Here is an 18,896-nt window from a genome sequence, read left to right on the forward strand (position 1 = left end):
AATGCAGCTTTTTTCCTGAGGTGATTTAGAAAGCAGAACTAGGACACAGACCACAGGGAAGATGATTTGGTTTCAAGAACGAATTGTCTACTAGCTGAGCTGTCCAAAGATAGGGTGGGCCACCTGGCCAGGTAGACAGAAAGCTGGCCTGGGTGACTTTTAAGATTCTTTCCAGCTCTGATATTCTATGAGGCTCTATTAAGTACAGAAGGAAAAGAAAAAAAAAAGACCACACTTTTGAACAATATCACAATTCTGGGGGCAAAAGTTGCCGCTGATGGTTTTCCGTTGGCTGACAAATGAACATTGCCTATGTGGAAGAGACATGTTCTTAGTAATTTTCTTAGTGAAAATTAGGTTTACTCTAGGCCAGACTAGAATCAGCTTCTTTTTACATGCAAAATTAAAAAAAAAAAATTCAACCATATACTTGGCGTACAGTGGGGGCTTTATAAATATTTATTGAACATTAAGAACTGGTAGCTCTACTTAAGATTATCCCCGTTTTAGAGAAGAAGAAACAGGCTGAGACCAATTAAGTGACTTTTGTAAGATTATCCAACCACTAAGTGGGTGAGTCTTTATTCAAACAAGGACTATTAACCATCAGGTTCAATGAGTGAAAGAAAGTATTTGATATGAGTTTATCTCAGGCTGACATGTATGTGTGTGTGGACCTGATGGAGGCAGAGCAGTGGTCAGTGCCTTTGTCTGAGACCACGTTTCTCTTGGGAGACAAGCAGACTCCAGAGAGCATGTACCAGTACTGGCCAGCTCTCCAGATGACCGTACGTACCCTTCTTCTCACGTAATCACTCAACTTAATCCAATCGTTTCATTGATGTCTTAGCAAAAGCAGTATTTTCATTTTAGTCCAATGTTTAGTTCGGTGGGTGGGGGTGTGGGGCATGGGATGCCCCAGGCTGGCAGGCTACACTGGTTGGAGTAGGTGGTTTGCTTTTGTTGTTGTTGTTTAGTTGTTCTGTTGTATCTGACTTTTTGCGACTCCATGGACTGTAGCCCGCCAGGCTCTTCTGTCCATGGATTACCCAGGCATGAGTACTGGAGTGGGTTGCCATTTTCTTCTCTCCATATAAACTTTAGAATGAGTTTGTTTGTATCTGTAAAATTACTAGAATTTTGATTTCGATTACATTGAATCTACCGATCAGGTTTGTAAAATTGTATCTTGACATTATATGAGTCTTTCTGTCCCATGACATGGAATCCCTTTAGCTAGTTAATTTTTACTTGATTTTGTTAATCAGAGTTTTGTAGCTTTCCTCATATAGTCTTGTACATTATTTTATTACCAGTGTGAAAGGTATTGTGTTTTAAATTTCAAATTCATGTGTGCATGTAGTGCCTGACTCTTTGCAGCCCCTGGACTGTACCCCACCAGGCTCCTCTCCCATGGAATTTTCTAGGCAAGAATATTAGAATGGGTTGCCATTTCCTACTCCAGGGGATCTTTCTGACCCAGGGATTGAACCTGTATCTGTTGCATCTGCTGCAGTGGCAGATGTAGTCTTGACCATTGCACCACCTGGAAAGCATCAGATTTCAAATTATACTTGTTCATTTCTGGTATATGGAATGTGATTGACTACTATTCTTGTATATCATAACCTTAGTATAATTACTTCTAGGAATTTTGTTGATTCTGTTGGATTTTCTACTTAGATGATAGTGTGATTTGTGAACAAAGACAGTTTTACTTTTTCCCTTCCTTGTCTGTATGCCTTTTATTTCCTTTTCTTGTCCTATTGCGTTAGCTGGTATGTCCAGTACAGTGTTGAAAAGGAGTGATGAGAGGGTTATCGTAGCCTTTTTCCTATTTACGATGGGAAAGCTTTGAGTTTTTTCCTTTTAGTATGATGTAAGCTATACGTTTTTCTTTATAGATTATTCTCCATCAAATTGAGAAAATTCTCTATTCCTAATTTATCGAGAGGTTTTATCATGGATGAGTGATTTTATCCACTGCTTTTCCTGAATCTATTGATTATGATCATGTGATTTTTCTTTTTCATTCTGTTTATGCATTCAGTTCAGTTCAGTCGCTCAGTCGTGTCCGACTCTTTGCGACCCCATGAATCACAGCACGCCAGGCCTCCCTGTCCATCACCAACTCCCGGAGTTCACTCAAACTCATGTCCATAGGGTCAGTGATGCCATCCAGCCATCTCATTCTCTGTTGTCCCCTTCTCCTCCCGCCCCCAATCCTTCCCAGCATCAGAGTCTTTTCCAGTGAGTCAACTCGTCACATGAGGTGGCCAAAGTATTGGTGTTTCAGCTTCAGCATCAGTCCTTCCAGTGAACACCCAGGATTGATCTCCTTTAGAATGGACTGGTTGGATCTCCTTGCAGTACTAGGGACTCTCAAGAGTCTTCTCCAACACCACAGTTCAAAGAATCAATTCTTCGGCGATCAGCTTTCTTCACAGTCCAACTCTCACATCCATACATGACCATGGGAAAAACCATAGCCTTGACTAGATGGACCTTGGTTGGCAAAGTAATGTCTCTGCTTTTTAATATGCTGTCTAGGTTGGTCATAACTTTCCTTCCAAGAAGTAAGCGTCTTTTAATTTCGTGGCTGCAATCAGCATCCGCAGTGATTTTGGAGCCCAAAAAAATAAAGTCTGACACTGCTTCCATTGTTTCCCCATCTATTTCCCATGAAGTGATGGGACCAGATGTCATGATCTTCGTTTTCTGCGTGTTGAGCTTCAAGCCAACCTTTTCACTCTGCTCTTTCACTTTCCTCAAGAGGCTTTTTAGTTCCTCTTCACTTTCTGCCATAAGGGTGGTGTCATCTGCATATCTGAGGTTATTGATATTTCTCCCGGCAATCTTGATTCCAGCTTGTGCTTCTTCCAGCCCAGTGTTCCTCATGATGTACTCTGCATATAAGTTAAATAAGCAGGGTGACAATATACAACCTTGATGTACTCCTTTTCCTATTTGGAACCAGTCTGTTGTTCCATGTCCAGTTCTAACTGTTGCTTCCTGACCTGTATACAGGTTTCTCAAGAGGCAGGTCAGGTGGTCTGGTGTGCCTATCTCTTTCAGAATGTTCCACAGTTTATTGTGATCATTGCATTATGTTAATTTTTGAATGTTGAACTAGCATGCACATCTGGGATAAATTCCATTTGGTCATGGTGTATAATTCTTTTTATGTATTGTTAGGTTCAATTTGCTAATATTTTGTTAAGTTTTGCATCTGTGTTCATGAGAGATATTGATCTGTACTTGTAACATTTTTGTCTAGTTTTAGTGTTAGGGTTAATGTGGTCACATGGAATAACTTATGTAGTATTCCCTCTGCTTCTATCCTCTGAAAGAGATTGTGGAGAATTTGTATAATTTCTTCCTTAAATGTTTGGTAGAATTTATTAGTGAATCTACTTGGGCCTGTTGCTTTTTGTTGTTCAAGGTTAATTATGAATTCTATTTCTTTAATAGACGTAGTCAGACTGTCTTTTTTTTTTTTTTATGTGAGTGTTGGCAGATTGTGTCTTTCAAGAGAATTGGTCTGTTTCACTGAGGTTATCAAATCTGTGGACATAGAGTTGTTCATACTATTCTCCTTTGTTATTCTTTTAATCTCTAAGAGGTCTATAGTGATGGCCCCTCTTCATTTCTGATACTAGAAATTTATGTCCTCTCTTTGTTTAGTCAGCCTAGCTAGTGGTTTATCAATTTTATTGATTTTTTAAAACATACATCAGCTTTTGTTTTGGTTCATTTTCTCTATTCACTTCTCAATTTCAATTTCATTTATTTCTGCTGTAGTTTTTATTATATTTTCTTCTGCTTACTTTGTATTTAATTTGCTCTCTCTCTCTTGTTTTTTTTTTTTTTCTGGTTCCCTAAGGTTAGATGACTGATTTTAGATCTTTTTTCCCAGTATATGCACTCAATGCTGTTAGATGATTGATTTTAGATCTTTTTTCCCATTGTGTGCACTCAATGCTATCAATCCCCTCTAAGCACTGCTTTTGCTGCATCCCAGAAATTTTGATAAGTTATGTTTTCATTTTCATTTGATTCAAAATATTTTTATATTTCTCTTGAGATTTCTTCTTTGAGCCATGAGTTATTTAAAGTATGTTGTTTAATCTCCGTTTATTTTGAGATTTTCCTGTTATTTTTCTAATTGATTTCTGGTTTAATTTCATTGTGGTCTGAGAGCAGACATTGCATGATTTCTCTTGCTTTAAATTTGTTAAGGGTAAGTACCATGCCTGGTACGTTGTGGGAGTGACAGAGTCCTGTCTGTGGGAGGAGGCAGAGGACACAAAGCAAACTGGTGAATCTGTAAAGAAACCAGTCTCATAGGAGAGGGAGGGAAGGAGCCCAACTGTGAGGTGTGTGGGCTCAAGAACCATGTCTGAGCGGGAGTACTTTAGTCGGGAAAGTTATGAATTGGACAACAGCTTCTGGTTAACTAGATTCACTTAACTGAAGGGCTCTGGCACCAAAGGACTCTAAGATGTCCTGCAGAAATTGTTGGAGTCCTTACAGGAGAACCACTTCCAAGAAGAAGAGCAATTTCTTGTAGCAGATATGCCAAGACTTGGCATTGGGATGGACACTTGTGTCTTTCCTCTGAGGCATGGCAGTCTTCCCTTGGTTCAAACTGCAGATTACATTTAGCCCATGGTTGCTGACCCTTGTGTGATGGGCAGGATAGCCTGTGCCAATGTCCTCAGTGACCTCTGTGCCATGGGGGGCACAGAATGTGACAACATGCTGATGCTTCTTGGAATGAGTCATAAAATGACCAACAGGGAAAGGGATAAAGTAATGCCCCTAAATATACAGGGTTTTAAAGATGCAGCCGGAGAAGGCAATGGCAAGCCACTCCAGTACTCTTGCCTAGAAAATCCCATGGATGGAGGAACCTGGTAGGCTACAGTCCGTGGGGTCACTAAGGGTCAGACGCGACTGAGCGACTTCACTTTCACTTTCCACTTTCACACATTGGAGAAGGAGATGGCAACCCACTCCAGTGTTCTTGCCTGGAGAATCCCAGGGACAGGGGAGCCTGGTGGGCTTCCGTCTATGGGGTCACACAGAGTCGGACACGACTGAAGTGACTTAGCAGCAGCAGCAGCAAAGATGCAGCAGAGGAGGTGGGAACATCTATAATGGGTGGCCAAACAGAGCTAAACCCCTGGATTGCTAAATCCATGGGTTGTTGTGGATACAACTGTCTGCCACCCCAATGAATTTATCATGCCAGATAATGCAGTGCTGGGTGTGCTTGTGCTGACAATACATTTGGGGATGCAAGTTGTCATGGCCATGCACCAGTGACTGGACATTCCTGAGAAATGGAATAAAATCAAGCTAGTGGTCCCCCAGGAGGATGTGGAGCTGGAGTACCAGGAGGCAATGATGAACATGGCCAGGCTCAACAGGACAGTGGCAGAACTCGTGTGTACATTCAATGCCCATGCGGCCACCAATATCACAGGCTTTGGGATTCTGGGCCATGCACAGAACCTGGCCAAACAGCAGAGAAACAAGGTGTCCTTTGTGATTCATAGCCTTCCTATCCTGGCCAAGATGGCAGCTGTGAGCAAGGCCTGTGGAAATATGTTTGGCCTTATGCATGGGACCTGTCCAGAGATGTCAAGAGGCCTCCTGATCTGTTTACTTTGTGAGCAAGTAGCTCAGTTCTGTGCAGAGATAAAGTCCCCCAAATACGATGAAGGCCAACAGGTATGGATTATTGGGATTATGGAGAAGGGTAACCACACAGCCAGGATCATAGACAAGCCCCAGATTATTGAGGTTGTGTTGCAGTTGCCCACCCAGAATGTGAACCCCACATCTGGTGCCACCTCTTAATCTAAACTGAAGCAGCTGTGTGGTTTTGTTTTAAACAGCTATTTCCTTTATTGTCATTTCAATTAAAGACTATGAACAAAGAAAGAATAAGAAAAATAAAAGTTTTTATTTTGTTTTCACTTATTCCTTCTTTGGTATTCTTCCTTTGTTAATGTAGATCTGAGTTTCTGACCTAGATAATATTCATTCTGTCTAAAGAACATCTTTCAACAATATTTTACTCTACTTTCCTATTGCTTGCATGGTTTCTGAGAAGTCAGATGTAACTCTTACCTTTGGTGCTCTATAGGTAAGGTGTTTTTTCCTTATGGCTTTTTTCAGCACTTTATCTTAGATTTTTGCAGTTTGAAAACTATATGCCTTGGTATAGTTTTGGGGGTGCATTTTTGCTGGTTGGTGTTTTTTTTTTTAATTGAAGGATAATTGCTTTACAGTGTTGTGCTGGTCTCTGCTGTACATCAACATGAATCAGTCATATTTATATGTATGTGTGTGTGTGTATATATATATATATATATATATATATATATCCCCTCTTGAGTCTCTCCCTACCCATTCCACCCCTATAGGTTATCACAGAGCGCTAGTCTGGGCTGTCTGTGTTATACAGCAGCTTCCCGCTAGTACCTGTTTTACACTTGATAGTGTAAAAAGGTAGGCTGCCTACTCCCATATTCATGGGCTTCACTGGTGGCTCACACGGTAAAGAATCTGCCTGCAATGCGGGAGGCCAGGGTTCCATCACTGGGTTGGGAAGATCCCTTGGAGGAGTGCATGGCAACCCATTCCAGTATTCTCACCTGGAGAATCCCCATGGACAGAGGAACCAGGCAATCTATAGTCCATGGGGTTGCAAAGAGTTGGACAGGACTGTGTGAATAAGCATAGTGTATATATGTCAGTGATACTTTCTCAATTTGTCCTACCCTCTCTGTCCCACTCTGTGTCCACCAGACTGTTCTCTATGTCTGCATACCCATTTCTTCTCTGTAAAAGGTTCATCAGTACTATTTTTCTAGATTCCATATGTACGTGTTAATATACGGCATTAGTTTTTCTCTTTCTGACTTTTACTTCACTGTGTAACATGTTCTAGGTTCATCCACCTCGCTACAACTGACTCAAATTCACTCCTTTTTATGGCTGAGTATTATGCCATTGTATATATGTGCCACAACTTCTTTACCCATTCATCTATTGATGGACATCTAGGTTGCTTCCCTGTCCTGGCTATTGTCAGTAGTGCTGCAGTGAACACTGGGGTGCTTGTGTCTTTTTGACTTGTGGTTTTCTCAGAGTATTTGTGCAGTAGTGGGATTGCTGGGTCATATAGTAGTTTTATTACTAGTTTGTTAAGAAATCTCCATACTGTTCTCCATAGTGGCTGTATCAATTTACATTCCCACCAAGAGGGCAGTAGGGTTCCCTTTTATCACATCCTCTCCAACATTTATTGTTAGTAGTTTTTTTGTTGATGGTCATTCTGACTGGTATGAAGTGATACCTCATTGTAGTTTTGATTTGCATTTCTCTAAGTGATGCTGAGCAATTTTTTCATGTGTTTATTAACTATCTGTATATATTCTTTGAAGAAATATCTGTTTCTGCTGCTCATTTTTTGATTGGGCTGTTCATTTTTTGATATTGAGCTGTATGAGTTGCTTATATATTTTGGAGATTAATCCTTTGTAAGTTGCTTTATTTGCAGTTATTTTCTCCCATTCTGAGGGTTGTCTTTTAAAATTGTTTAATCTTTCCTTTCTTGTGCAAAAGCTTTTTATTTTCATTAGGTTTCATTGATTATTTTTGTTTTTATTTCCACTATTCTAGGAGGTGAGTCAAATAGGATCTTGCTATAATTTTTGTTGAAGAATATACTGCCTATGTTTTCCTCTGAGGACTTTATAGTTTCTGGCCTTATATTTAAATATTTGATCCATTTTGAGTTTATTTTGTGTATGATATTATTGTTCTAGTTTCATTCTTTTACATGTAGCTGTCCAGTTTTCCCAGCACCACTTATTGAAGAGGCTGTCTTTTCTCCATTGTATATATTCCTGCCTCCTTTGTCAAAGATAAGGTGCCCATAGGTGTGTGGGTTTATCCCTGGGCTTTTTATCTTGTTCCATTGGTCTGTATTTCTGTTTTTGTGCCAATACCATAGTGTATTGATGACTGTAGCTTTGTAGTATAGTCTGAAGGCAGAAAAGTTGATTTCTCCAGGTATGTTTTTCTCAAGATTGCTTTGGCTGTTTGGGGTCTTTTGTGTTTCCATACAGCTTGTGAAATTTTCTGTTCTAGTTCTGTGAAAAATGTCATTGGTAGTTGGATAGGGATTTCATTGAATCTGTAGATTGCTTTGGGTAGTATCATCATAATATTAATTCTTCCAATCAAAGAACATGTTATATCTCTCCATTTGTTTGTATCATCTTTGATTTCTGTCATCATGTCTTACAGTTTTATGCATAGAGATCTTTCATCTCTTTAGGTAGGTTTACTCTTAGGTATTTTATTCTTTTTGTTGCAATAGTTAATGGAATTGTTTCTTTAATTTTTCTTTCTTATTTTTTATTATTAGTATATAGGAATGCAAGGGATTTCTGTGTGTTTTATATCCTGTGACTTTACTATATTCATTGATTAGCTCTAGTAATTTTCTGGTGGCATCTTTAGAGTTTTCTGTGTATAATATGTCATCTGCAAATAGAGTTATACTTTTTCTTTTCCAGTCTAGATGTTTTTTATTTCTTTTTCTGATTGCTGTTATGGGGACTTCCAAAACTATATTGAATAATAATGGTGAGAGTGATTACCCTTGTCTTGTTCCTGATCTTAGTGGAAATACTTTTTTTAGTTTTTAAACAGTGAGAATGTTTTCTGTGGGTTTGTTGTATACGGTCTTTATTATGTTTAGGTAGTTTCCTTCTGCCCCTACTTTCTGGAGAGTTTTTAATTATAAATGAATGTTGAATTTTGTCAAAGCTTCCTCTGCATCTATTGAGATGATGGTATGGTTTTTATCTTTCAGTTTGTTAATATGGTGTATCACATTGACTTGTGTATACTGCAGAAGCCCCGGGATAAACCCTACTTGATCATAGTGTATGATCCCTTTATTATGTTGTTGGGTTCTGTTTGCTAAAATTTTGTTTTGGATTTTTTCATCTGTGTTTGTCAGTGATATTAGCCTATAATTGTCTTTTTTTGTGATGTCTTCATCTGGTTTTGGTATCAGGATGATGGTGGCCTTATAGAGTGAGTTTGGGAGTTTCTCTTCCTCTGCAGTGTTCTGGAAGAATTTGAGGAGGATAGATGTTAACTTTTCTCTAAATGTTCAGTATAATTCACCTGTGAAGACATCTGGTCCTGGGCTTTTGTTTGTTGGAAGATTCTTGATTGTAGTTTTGATTTCAGTGCCTGTGATTGGTCTGTTCATATTTCCTGTTTCTTCCTGGTTCAGTCTTGGAAGATTATACTTTTCTAAGTATTTGTCCATTTCTTCCAGATTGTCCATTTTATTGACATACAATTGCTCCAAAGTCCACAGTCTCAGGCTGATAGCAGGTATTTAATATGCTGCACCTGTAGCTGCAAGAGTGCCTTCCCTTCCTCTTTGTTCACATGGTCCCTGAAGCTTAGCTTTGGTTTTGGTCCCATCTCTGTTGAAGCTTCAATACTTTGGCCACCTGATGAGAAGAACCAACCCATTGGAAAAGACCTCGGTGCTGGGAAAGATTGAAGGTAAAAGGAGAAGGGGCAACAGAGTATGAGATGGTTAGATAACATCACTGACTCAATGGACATGAATTTGAACAAACTCCAGGAGATAGTGGAGGACAGAGGAGCCTGGCATGCTACGGTCCATGGAGACACAGAGAGTCAGACACAACTTAGCAACTGAATACCAGTAACAGCTGCTTGTAGGCAACCCTCTGGTGTCTGTTCCCCTGGCAAGACAAGAAGGGGTGAAAATAGCAGCTTATTATGGCTCACCTCTCAGTCGGGCTGGGGAGATGGAGGGGTATGGCAGACACAGCTGGGGTGTGTGGGGAGTACCTGCTTCAGCAGAGGCCTGTGAGGAGTTGCTATAGTCTGAGGTGGTTCATGCACTCCCCTAGGGCCAGACATCCTGGAATGTGAAGTCAAGTGGGCCTTAGGAAGCATCACTACGAACAAAGCTAGTGGAAGTGATGGAATTCCAGTTGAGCTATTTCAAATCCTGAAAGACGATGCTGTGAAAGTGCTGCACGCAATATGCCAGCAAATTTGGAAAACTCAGCAGTGGCCACAGGACTGGAAAAGGTCAATTTTCATTCCAATCCCAAAGAAAGGCAATGCCAAAGAACGCTTAAACTACCACACAGTTGCACTCATCTCACACGCTAGTAAAGTAATGCTCAAAATTCTCCCAGCCAGGCTTTAGCACGTGAACTGTGAACTTCCAGATGTTCAAACTGGTTTTAGAAAAGGCAGAGGAACCAGAGATCAAATTTCCAACATGTGCTGGATCATTGAAAAAGCAAGAGTTCCAGAAAAACATCTATTTCTGCTTTATTGACTATGCCAAAGCCTTTGACTGTGTGGATCACGATAAACTGGAAAATTCTGAAAGAGATGGGAATGCCAGACCACCTGACCTGCCTCTTGAGAAATCTTGAGAAACCTGTATGCAGGTCAGGAAGCAACAGTTAGAGCTGGACATGGAACAACAGACTGGTTCCAAATAGGAAAAGGAGTACATCAAGGCTGTATATTGTCACCCTGCTTATTTAACTCATATGCAGAGTACATCATGAGAAACGCTGGGCTGGAAGAAGCACAAGCTGGAATCAAGATTGCCGGGAGAAATATCAATAACCTCAGATATGCAGATGACACCACCCTTATGGCAGAAAGTGAAGAGGAACAAAAAAGCCACTTGATGAAAGTGAAAAAGGAGAGAGAAAAAGTTGGCTTAAAGCTCAACATTCAGAAAACGAAGATCATGGCATCTGGTCCCATCAGTTCATGGCAAATAGATGGGGAAACAGTGGAAACAGTGGCTGACTTTATGTTTCTGGGCTCCACAATCAGTGCAGATGGTGATTGCAGCCATGAAATTAAAAGACGCTTACTCTTTGGGAGGAAAGTTATGACCAGCCTAGACAACATATTAAAAAGCAGAGACATTACTTTGCCAACAGAGGTCCGTCTAGTCAAGGCTATGGTTTTTCCCGTGGTCATGTATGGATGTGAGAGTTGGACTATAAAGAAAGCTGAGCACTGAAGAATTGATGCTTTTGAACTGTGCTGCTGGAGAAGACTCTTGAGAGTCCCTTGGACTGCAAGGGCATCCAACCAGTCCATCCTATAGCAGATCAGTCCTGGGTGTTCATTGGAGGGATTGATGTTGAAGCTGAAACTCCAGTAGTTGGCCACCTGATGCAAAGAGCTGACTCATTGGAAAAGACCCTGATGCTGGGAAAGATTGAGGGCAGGAGGAGAAGGGGACAACAGAGGATGAGATGGTTGGATGGCGTCACCGACTCGATGGACATGGGTTTGGGTGGACTCCGGGAGTTGGTGATGGACAGAGAGGCCTGGAGTGCTGTGGTTCATGGGGTCGCAAAGAGCTGGACACGACTGAGCGACTGAACTGAACTGAACTGAAGGGTAGTTGGTCCCTGGTTGTCCCTTGTTAGAGTCAAACCGCACAAGTTCACAGGAAGGTGTGGACTGTGACCTCTGCCTGCGGACAGCTTGGTGGCAGCTGCTACCTTGGGGTCGGGACTGCAGCGGCAGTTTGTTCCTTGCTTATTGCACTTGCCCTGGCTTTGACTGTGGCCAGTTGGCCTGAGTGCCTCTCTCTGGGATCATAAGTTGCATTTGTGGCTAGTGCCACCTCTGACACTTGTACTGGCTTTGGTGGTGGCTGGCCAGTGTATCTGCCTCTGGGGTTGCAGTCCACAGCTGGGGCTTGTTGCAGCTATGGCACTGTTGAAGGCTGGGTCCTGTTTTCAGTGAGTGCACAGTTTCTGAGGATCCCCATAGCAATGATCTCCTGTCTCTCTGTCAGGCCCAACTCCCTGGACTCCCTCGGCTGTGTTGCACTAGCCACTTCAGAGTATCTTCACAGTAGTCAACCCCAGTCCTCTCCCTAGGGTCCAGCCCCCAAAGCCCTCAGCACCCAGCCCATACTGGCTGCAGCAGGGTGTGCCAACAGCATCTTGGCTGGTAAGAGCTGGTCAGCAACAATCTCTGTGGTGATTTCTCTCCATTTTGCCTTCTGAGCACATGTTGCTGCATTCCCCTCTGTGGTTCCAAAGGTCTTCCCCAACCCTGCGTTGAGGAGGTTTCCAAGTGTGCCGAAACTTTTTCTTCATGGCTCCCTCCCCAAGGTGTAGGTCCCCATCCCAAATCCTTTGTCTCTTTTTTCTCTTACAACTTTTCCCCTACCTCATTCTGTGGAGATTGGTTTGCCTTTTTGGAAGTCTGGGGTCTTGCCAGCTTTCAGAAGGTGTTCTGTAGGAGTTGTTCCATACGCAGATACGTTTTTGACATATTTGTGGGGAGGAAGGTGGCCTCCTTATTTTACTCTGCCATCTTGCAGGATCTCCCTGTTTAGTGTTCCTTAAGCTTCCTGACGGAAGGAAAGTTATGACCAACCTAGATAGTATATTAAAAAGCAGAGACATTACTTTGCCAACCAAGGTCCATCTAGTCAAGGCTATGGTTTTTCCCGTGGTCATGTATGGATGTGAGAGTTGGACTGTGAAGAAAACTGATCCCTGAAGAATTGATGCTTTTGAACTGTGGTGTTGGAGAAGACTCTTGAGAGTCCCTAGTACTGCAAGGAGGTCCAACCAGTCCATTCTAAAGGAGATCAATCCTGGGTGTTCATTGGAAGGACTGATGCTAAAGCTGAAACTGCAATACTTTGGCCACCTCATGCAACGAGTTGATTCACTGGAAAAGACTCTGATGCTGGGAAAGGTTGGGGGCGGGAGGAGACGGGGACGACAGAGAATGAGATGGCTGGATGGCATCACCAACTCTGTGGACATGAGTTTGAGTGAACTCCGGGAGCTGGTGATGGACAGGGAGGCCTGACGTGCTGTAATTCATGGGGTCACGGAGAGTCGGACACGACTGAGCGACTGAACTGAACTGAACTGATTGTGAAATGAAAATCTCTTAGTAGTGTCTGACTCTTTGCGATTGCATGGACTGTAGCCTGCCAGGCTCTTCTGTCCATGGGATTTCCCAGGCAAGAATACTGGAGTGGGTTGCCATTTCCTTCTCCAGGGGATCTTCCTGATGTAGGGATCGATCCCGGGTCTCCTGCATTGGAGACAGATTCCTTACCATCTGAGCCATCAGGGAAGTTCCCTAATTAGGTCTCACTAGTTCAGTCTGTGAACTTCACAAGTGTTTCTAATTTTTTCCTCCCTCTTTAGATGGGAGAGGATGGCTAGAGTAGGTTAGAGTTTGTTATATCCCTTCTCACACATCAGTTATACTGTTAGTCTAGACTGATTACTTAGTTTCTCCTAGGGCAAGCCTTGCTGGAAAGAACAGAGTACCCTGATAAATTTCAAAATAGCTCCCTCTCCTCTACCTTCTTTGGGACATTTAGGAGAAAGTTTCTCCTATATTTATTGTGAGAACCTGGTTAAAATCTTGGAAATAAAACTTACAAGTCTGTGGGCCCCCTTTGACTGAGTTTCCCTGGAATTTTTAACTCCCAGACTTGTCCACACCAAGCCTCTAGCAGTTTGTCCCTTACAATTCAGGTTTCCTTGGCATTGATTTCTGTATTAGTTTTTACTCTGAATCTCTGCTCTGATAAGCCATGACTCCCTGTATTCCCTTGTTTGTCTCTCTATCTTGGGGGGCAGCAGTTTGCCCTGTGCCCTCCTTTCTCACAGATCCAGGAAGAGCTGTTGATTTTTTCAGTTGCTTTATTAATAGCTTTTTACTCTTCAGGACAAAGCAGTGACTGACTTCCAGGTTTCTTACATGTGGAATCAGAAATTGGTTCTATAATTTCCATTATATTTTCATATGGCTTTTATAGACTTTTATCATTTTTATATATCTTCATGATTAGTATTTTGATAACATATGAGTCTCTTGAGTTAACATGCCATATATAACTTAACAGTGGCTTTGTTTTTAGGAAACTTAAGTCAGTCACCTTGTAGGTTATAGTGTGTGTGTGTGTGTTAGCTGCTCAGTCATGTCCAACTCTTTGTGACCCCGTGGACTGTAGCCTGCCTTGATCCTCTGTCCATGAGATTCTCTAGGAAAGAATACCTGAGTGGGTTGCTATTTACTTCTCCATGGGATCTTCCCAACCCAGGGATTGATCCCGGGTCTCCTGCATTGTGGGCACATTCTTTTACCATCGAGCCACCAGGAAAGCCCAGGTTATAGTATAATGAACATCTTTTTGTGTATAACACATTTTTTCTTTTCATTGATTGTTCAGGATAAACTCCCAGAAATGGTATCACTTTAAGAATACACATCTATACGGGTGCCTACACAGTGCCTTGATGCTTTCAAAAGTGTTTTATAAACTTAAATTGTAACTGGCAATGTGCATATATATTAAGTTTATCACAGTTGCAGAGCTATGTCTGTTTTGTAAAAAAAAGTTCTTAGGAAAAGATTTGGGCAGGAAGATAATTTATCTTTTGTTGTTGCATGAAATGTCCTCTGTCAGAACATTTGTTCTGTTCTCTTGGTTTACTTATTTATTTAGGCCGTGCTGGGTCTTCATTGCGGTGTGTGGGCTTCTCTAATTTTGTTGTATGGACTCTAGAGCATGCAGGCTCGGTGGTTGCGGCACATGGAGTTGTTGCCCTGTGGCATGTGGGATCTTAGTTCCCCAACCAGGGATCAAACCCCCATTTCCTGCATAGGAAGGTAGATTCTCAACCATTGGACCACCAGGAAGCCCCTCAACCTTTTTAAATAACCACAAATTATACAGGTTATATCTATTTTTGTGTTCTGGATTGTTTGGATTGTTAACAACCTGTTTACACATCTCAGTGGACCAACCTGAATGTTGGGAGATGGTAATCATCATGAATTTTGAAGGGCATAATCAGAATCATTTGATAAGCTAGTTGAACCAATTCAGTTAGAGAGTCTAATGTTGACACTTGCTGACATTTCCTCCTGGCTGGAATTCCAGTTTGTTTCTCCCTTTCTTCCAGTGGTTGGGTTCTTATATTGTAGAGAGGTTAGGTAAAATATGTCCTAGTCAGTAGTGATGTTTATTAGACTTTAATCTCAGATCATGGTTATATAAAAAATAAGAGTCAGTAACTAGTGAATAAGAATGTCCTTTTAATTCTGATTGTGGTTAAAGTAAATATGTAGTGGTAGCTTTGTCAAATTATGTGCTTGTATGTTATTGTTTGTTGTTTAGTTGCTAAGTTGTACCTGACTCTTTTGTGACACCATGGACTGTAGCCCAACAGGCTCCTGTGTCCTTGGGATTTTCCAGACAAGAATCCTGGAGTGGGTTGCTATTTCCTTCTCTAGGGCATCTTCCTGACCCAGGAATCAAACCTGCATCTCCTGCATTGGCAGGAGGATTCTTTACCACTGAGCCACCTGGGAAGGCAGGTGTTATTTTTAGTGAAAGATAATAATCTGAAGTTTTGGATTTCTTTAAATAATATATAATAACAGTAAATAATTTAATTGATAGTAATAATAAACAGTTATTAGACACTTGTTATGTGCCCGATGCTATTCTAAATATTTTTCATGTATTATTTAACCCTTGTAACAGACTTAAATACTATTACCTCTGTTTTTCTTGTGTGTGAAGTAAAACAAGTATTATTAAATCATAGTATTTATATGAGAATTCTAATGTTAAGAGTATGTTTATATTTACTCTAGATACATGGTCATGCAGATTAAAAGACACATAGAAAAAAGAGGGAGGGAGATTATCAGAGACCAGCACCAGTATCCAGGTTTAGAGGATAAATAACCTGCTCAAAATTTTACAACTAAAAAGGCATGCAATCAAGAATTAGACCCAGGTAGTCTGGCTGTGGGGGCTTCCCTGGTGGCTCAGATGGTAAGGAATGTGCCTGCAACGTGGGAGACCTGGGTTCGATCCCTGAGTTGGGAAGATCCCCTGGAGAACAGAATGGCAACCCACTCCAATAGAATTGTCTGGAGAATTCCATGGACAGAGGAGCCTGGCGGGCTGCATAGTACATGCAGTCCTTGGAGTTGCAAAGAGTCAGATATGACTGAGGAACTTTCATTTGCTTCCTCAGTCTGGCTGTGGAGCTTCCTGTCTATGTAGTTGAAAACAGAATCCTTTCTAAGTTCTTGTTTTCATGTTAATATAATTGCAAAGCCTGCATCTCTCCAGAATCTTTAGGAAATACGTTGTTCAGTCCTTCAGTTTGTGTTCGACTCTTTGTGATCTCATGGACTGCAGCACACCATGCTTCCCTGTCCCTCATCATCTCCTGAAGTTTGCCCAAGTTCATATCCATTGTATTGGTGATGCCATCCAGCCATCTTATCATCTGACTCACTCTTCTTCTGCCCTCTGTCTTCCGCAGCATCAGGGACTTTTCCAGTGAGTCTGCTATTTGCATCAGGTGACCAAAATACTGGAACTTCAGTTTCAGCATTAGTCCTTCTAATGAGTACTCAGGGTTGATTTCCTTTAAGATTAACTGGTTTGATCTCCTTGCTGTCTGAGGGACTCTTAATTAGGGAATACAAGATATTTTAAAAGACTGAATATTACAAAGAACTTATTTTGCATTATTACATGGTTTTGGTTCTCTTAAATTGAACACAAAGGATATAATCAACATCAACATTTTCTTGATGACTTAGTGACTTCATTAAGAATGAATAATCATGTTGTAAGAATGTTAGTCTTTTCCATTTTATCCATTCTATTGATATATAGTAATAGCTCATTTTAACTTGCATTGTCCTCATTAATGATCTTTTCTTATGCTTAATGATTATTCCAAAATTTTCTTTTATGAAGGATTTGTTCAGATCTGTTGTTCATTATTGTTTTCTTACTATGAAGTATAGGTATTTCGTATACTTTGGATACAAGTCTTTTGTCAGAATATATATATTGTGAATATGTTCTCCCATTTTGTGACTTACCTTTTTCTTTTCTTTCTTCTTAAAATTTTTTTAAATTAAAAAATAATTTTTACTTTTTATTTTTGTAACAAGGAGAAGTTTTATATTTACATTTTTCTTTCTGTATCATGTCTAAGCAAAATTTGACTACCCCTTGGTTACAAAGATTTTCATCTGTGTTTTCTTCTAGGATTTTTATAGTTTTAGCTTTTACATCTAGATATGTATTCCATTTTGAGTTAATTTTTGTATATAGTGTGAGATAAGGGTTAAAGTTTCATTTTTTTCCCCTTATAGATATCCTGTTGTTCTGGTACCATTTGTTGAAAAGGCTTGTTGGTGGAAATCAACTGAAAAAAATTTGTGCACTTGTTTTTGAATTTTCTATTACGTTACATTTAATGAGCTTGTTTGGATTTTTGTTGGGATTGTGTTGAATCAGTTTGGGGAGACTTGATATCTTGTTTTCTGAATTATGTTGCTATTATTTTTTTCTTTAGTTTTTGTTAGAATTCACCAGTGATAAATGTCAGATGGCTTTGGATTTTCTTTATGGAGTGGTTTTTAATTATAGATTCATAGTCTTTAATAGCTATAAGGCTGGTCAGATACTCTTTTCTTCTGTGTCAGTTTTCATAATTTATGTTTTTCAGTGATTTTTTTTTTGTTTGTTTCAGTTAAGTCAGTGTTTCTCAGTCCTTTTTTCACTACTGTTCCCTGAAGGATCCTTTTTAGACTTTTTTTTTCCTAGCCACCACTGTCACCATGAAATTTTAATGCCATAGATAATGCTATATATCCTGTTTATGTACCAACTTATACACCTGTGTTTTATATATAAAGAGAGTTAAATTTCTTGGACTTCCAAGAACCAGTTTTTGTCCACTTGAGGATGATATCATGCCAGTTGAGAATGCATGTTTGTTTGTTAAATTTATTGGCATAAAATTATCCATGGTATTCTGTTATTCTTTCCATGATTGTAGAATCTGTAGTGATACATCCCCTCTTATTCCTGTATTGTTAACTTACATGTTTTCTTTTTCTTCTTGATCAGTCACAGATTTATAAATTTTATTGACCTTTTCATGGAACCAAGTTTTGTTATAAATTTTTATTTTCTGTGTTGTACACCATCTTCTGTTTCATTGATATCTGCTCTTTATATTACTTCTTACTTTGGGTTAATTTTGCTCTTTATTGTTTAGCTTATTAAAGAGGAAAGCTTAGATCTCTAATTTTAAATTTTTCTTCTTTTCTTATATGATCATGTAAAGCTAATTCATATTCCTGTAACATTGCATTAGGTACTTCCACAGATTTTGATAGGAAAAAAAAGTCTAGAAACGATTCTTCAGTTCAGTTCAGTCGCTCAGTCGTGTCCGACTCTCCGCATCCCCATGAACCACAGCACGCCAGGCCTCCCTGTCCATCACCAACTCCCGGAGTTCACTCAAACTCATGTCCACAGAGTCAGTGATGCCATCCAGCCATCTCATTCTCGGTCGTCCCCGTCTCCTCCCGCCCCCAACCTTTCCCAGCATCAGAGTCTTTTCCAGTGAGTCAACTCGTCGCATGAGGTGGCCAAAGTATTGCAGTTTCAGCTTTAGCATCAATCCTTCCAATGAACACCCAGGATCGATCTCCCTTAGAATGGACTGGTTGGATCTCCGTGCGGTACAAGGGACTCTCAAGAGTCTTCTCCAATACCACAGTTCAAAAGCATCAATTCTTCGGCGATCAGCCTTCTTCACAGTCCAACTCTCACATCCATACATGACCACGGGAGAAACCATAGCCTTGACTAGATGGACCTTGGTTGGCAAAGTAATGTCTCTGCTTTTTAATATATTATCAAGGTTGGTCATAACTTTCCTTCCAAGGAGTAAGCG

At 40.4% G+C, this 18,896-nt stretch overlaps 1 protein-coding gene and 1 pseudogene across 3 annotated transcripts in view; both read left to right on the forward strand.

The window, feature by feature from the left end:
- UIMC1 (ubiquitin interaction motif containing 1) overlaps window positions 1-18,896 on the forward strand; it is a 139,321-nt gene that overhangs the window by 40,279 nt on the left and 80,146 nt on the right. The gene's annotated exons all lie outside the window — the stretch shown is intronic.
- LOC129559590 (selenide, water dikinase 1-like) lies at window positions 2,990-5,908 on the forward strand (annotated as a pseudogene).

Source organism: Moschus berezovskii, chromosome 8, assembly GCF_049115385.1.
Source record: "Moschus berezovskii isolate FMDL1 chromosome 8, NW_MosBer_1.0, whole genome shotgun sequence".
In the NCBI taxonomy this organism is placed as follows: domain Eukaryota; kingdom Metazoa; phylum Chordata; class Mammalia; order Artiodactyla; family Moschidae; genus Moschus; species Moschus berezovskii.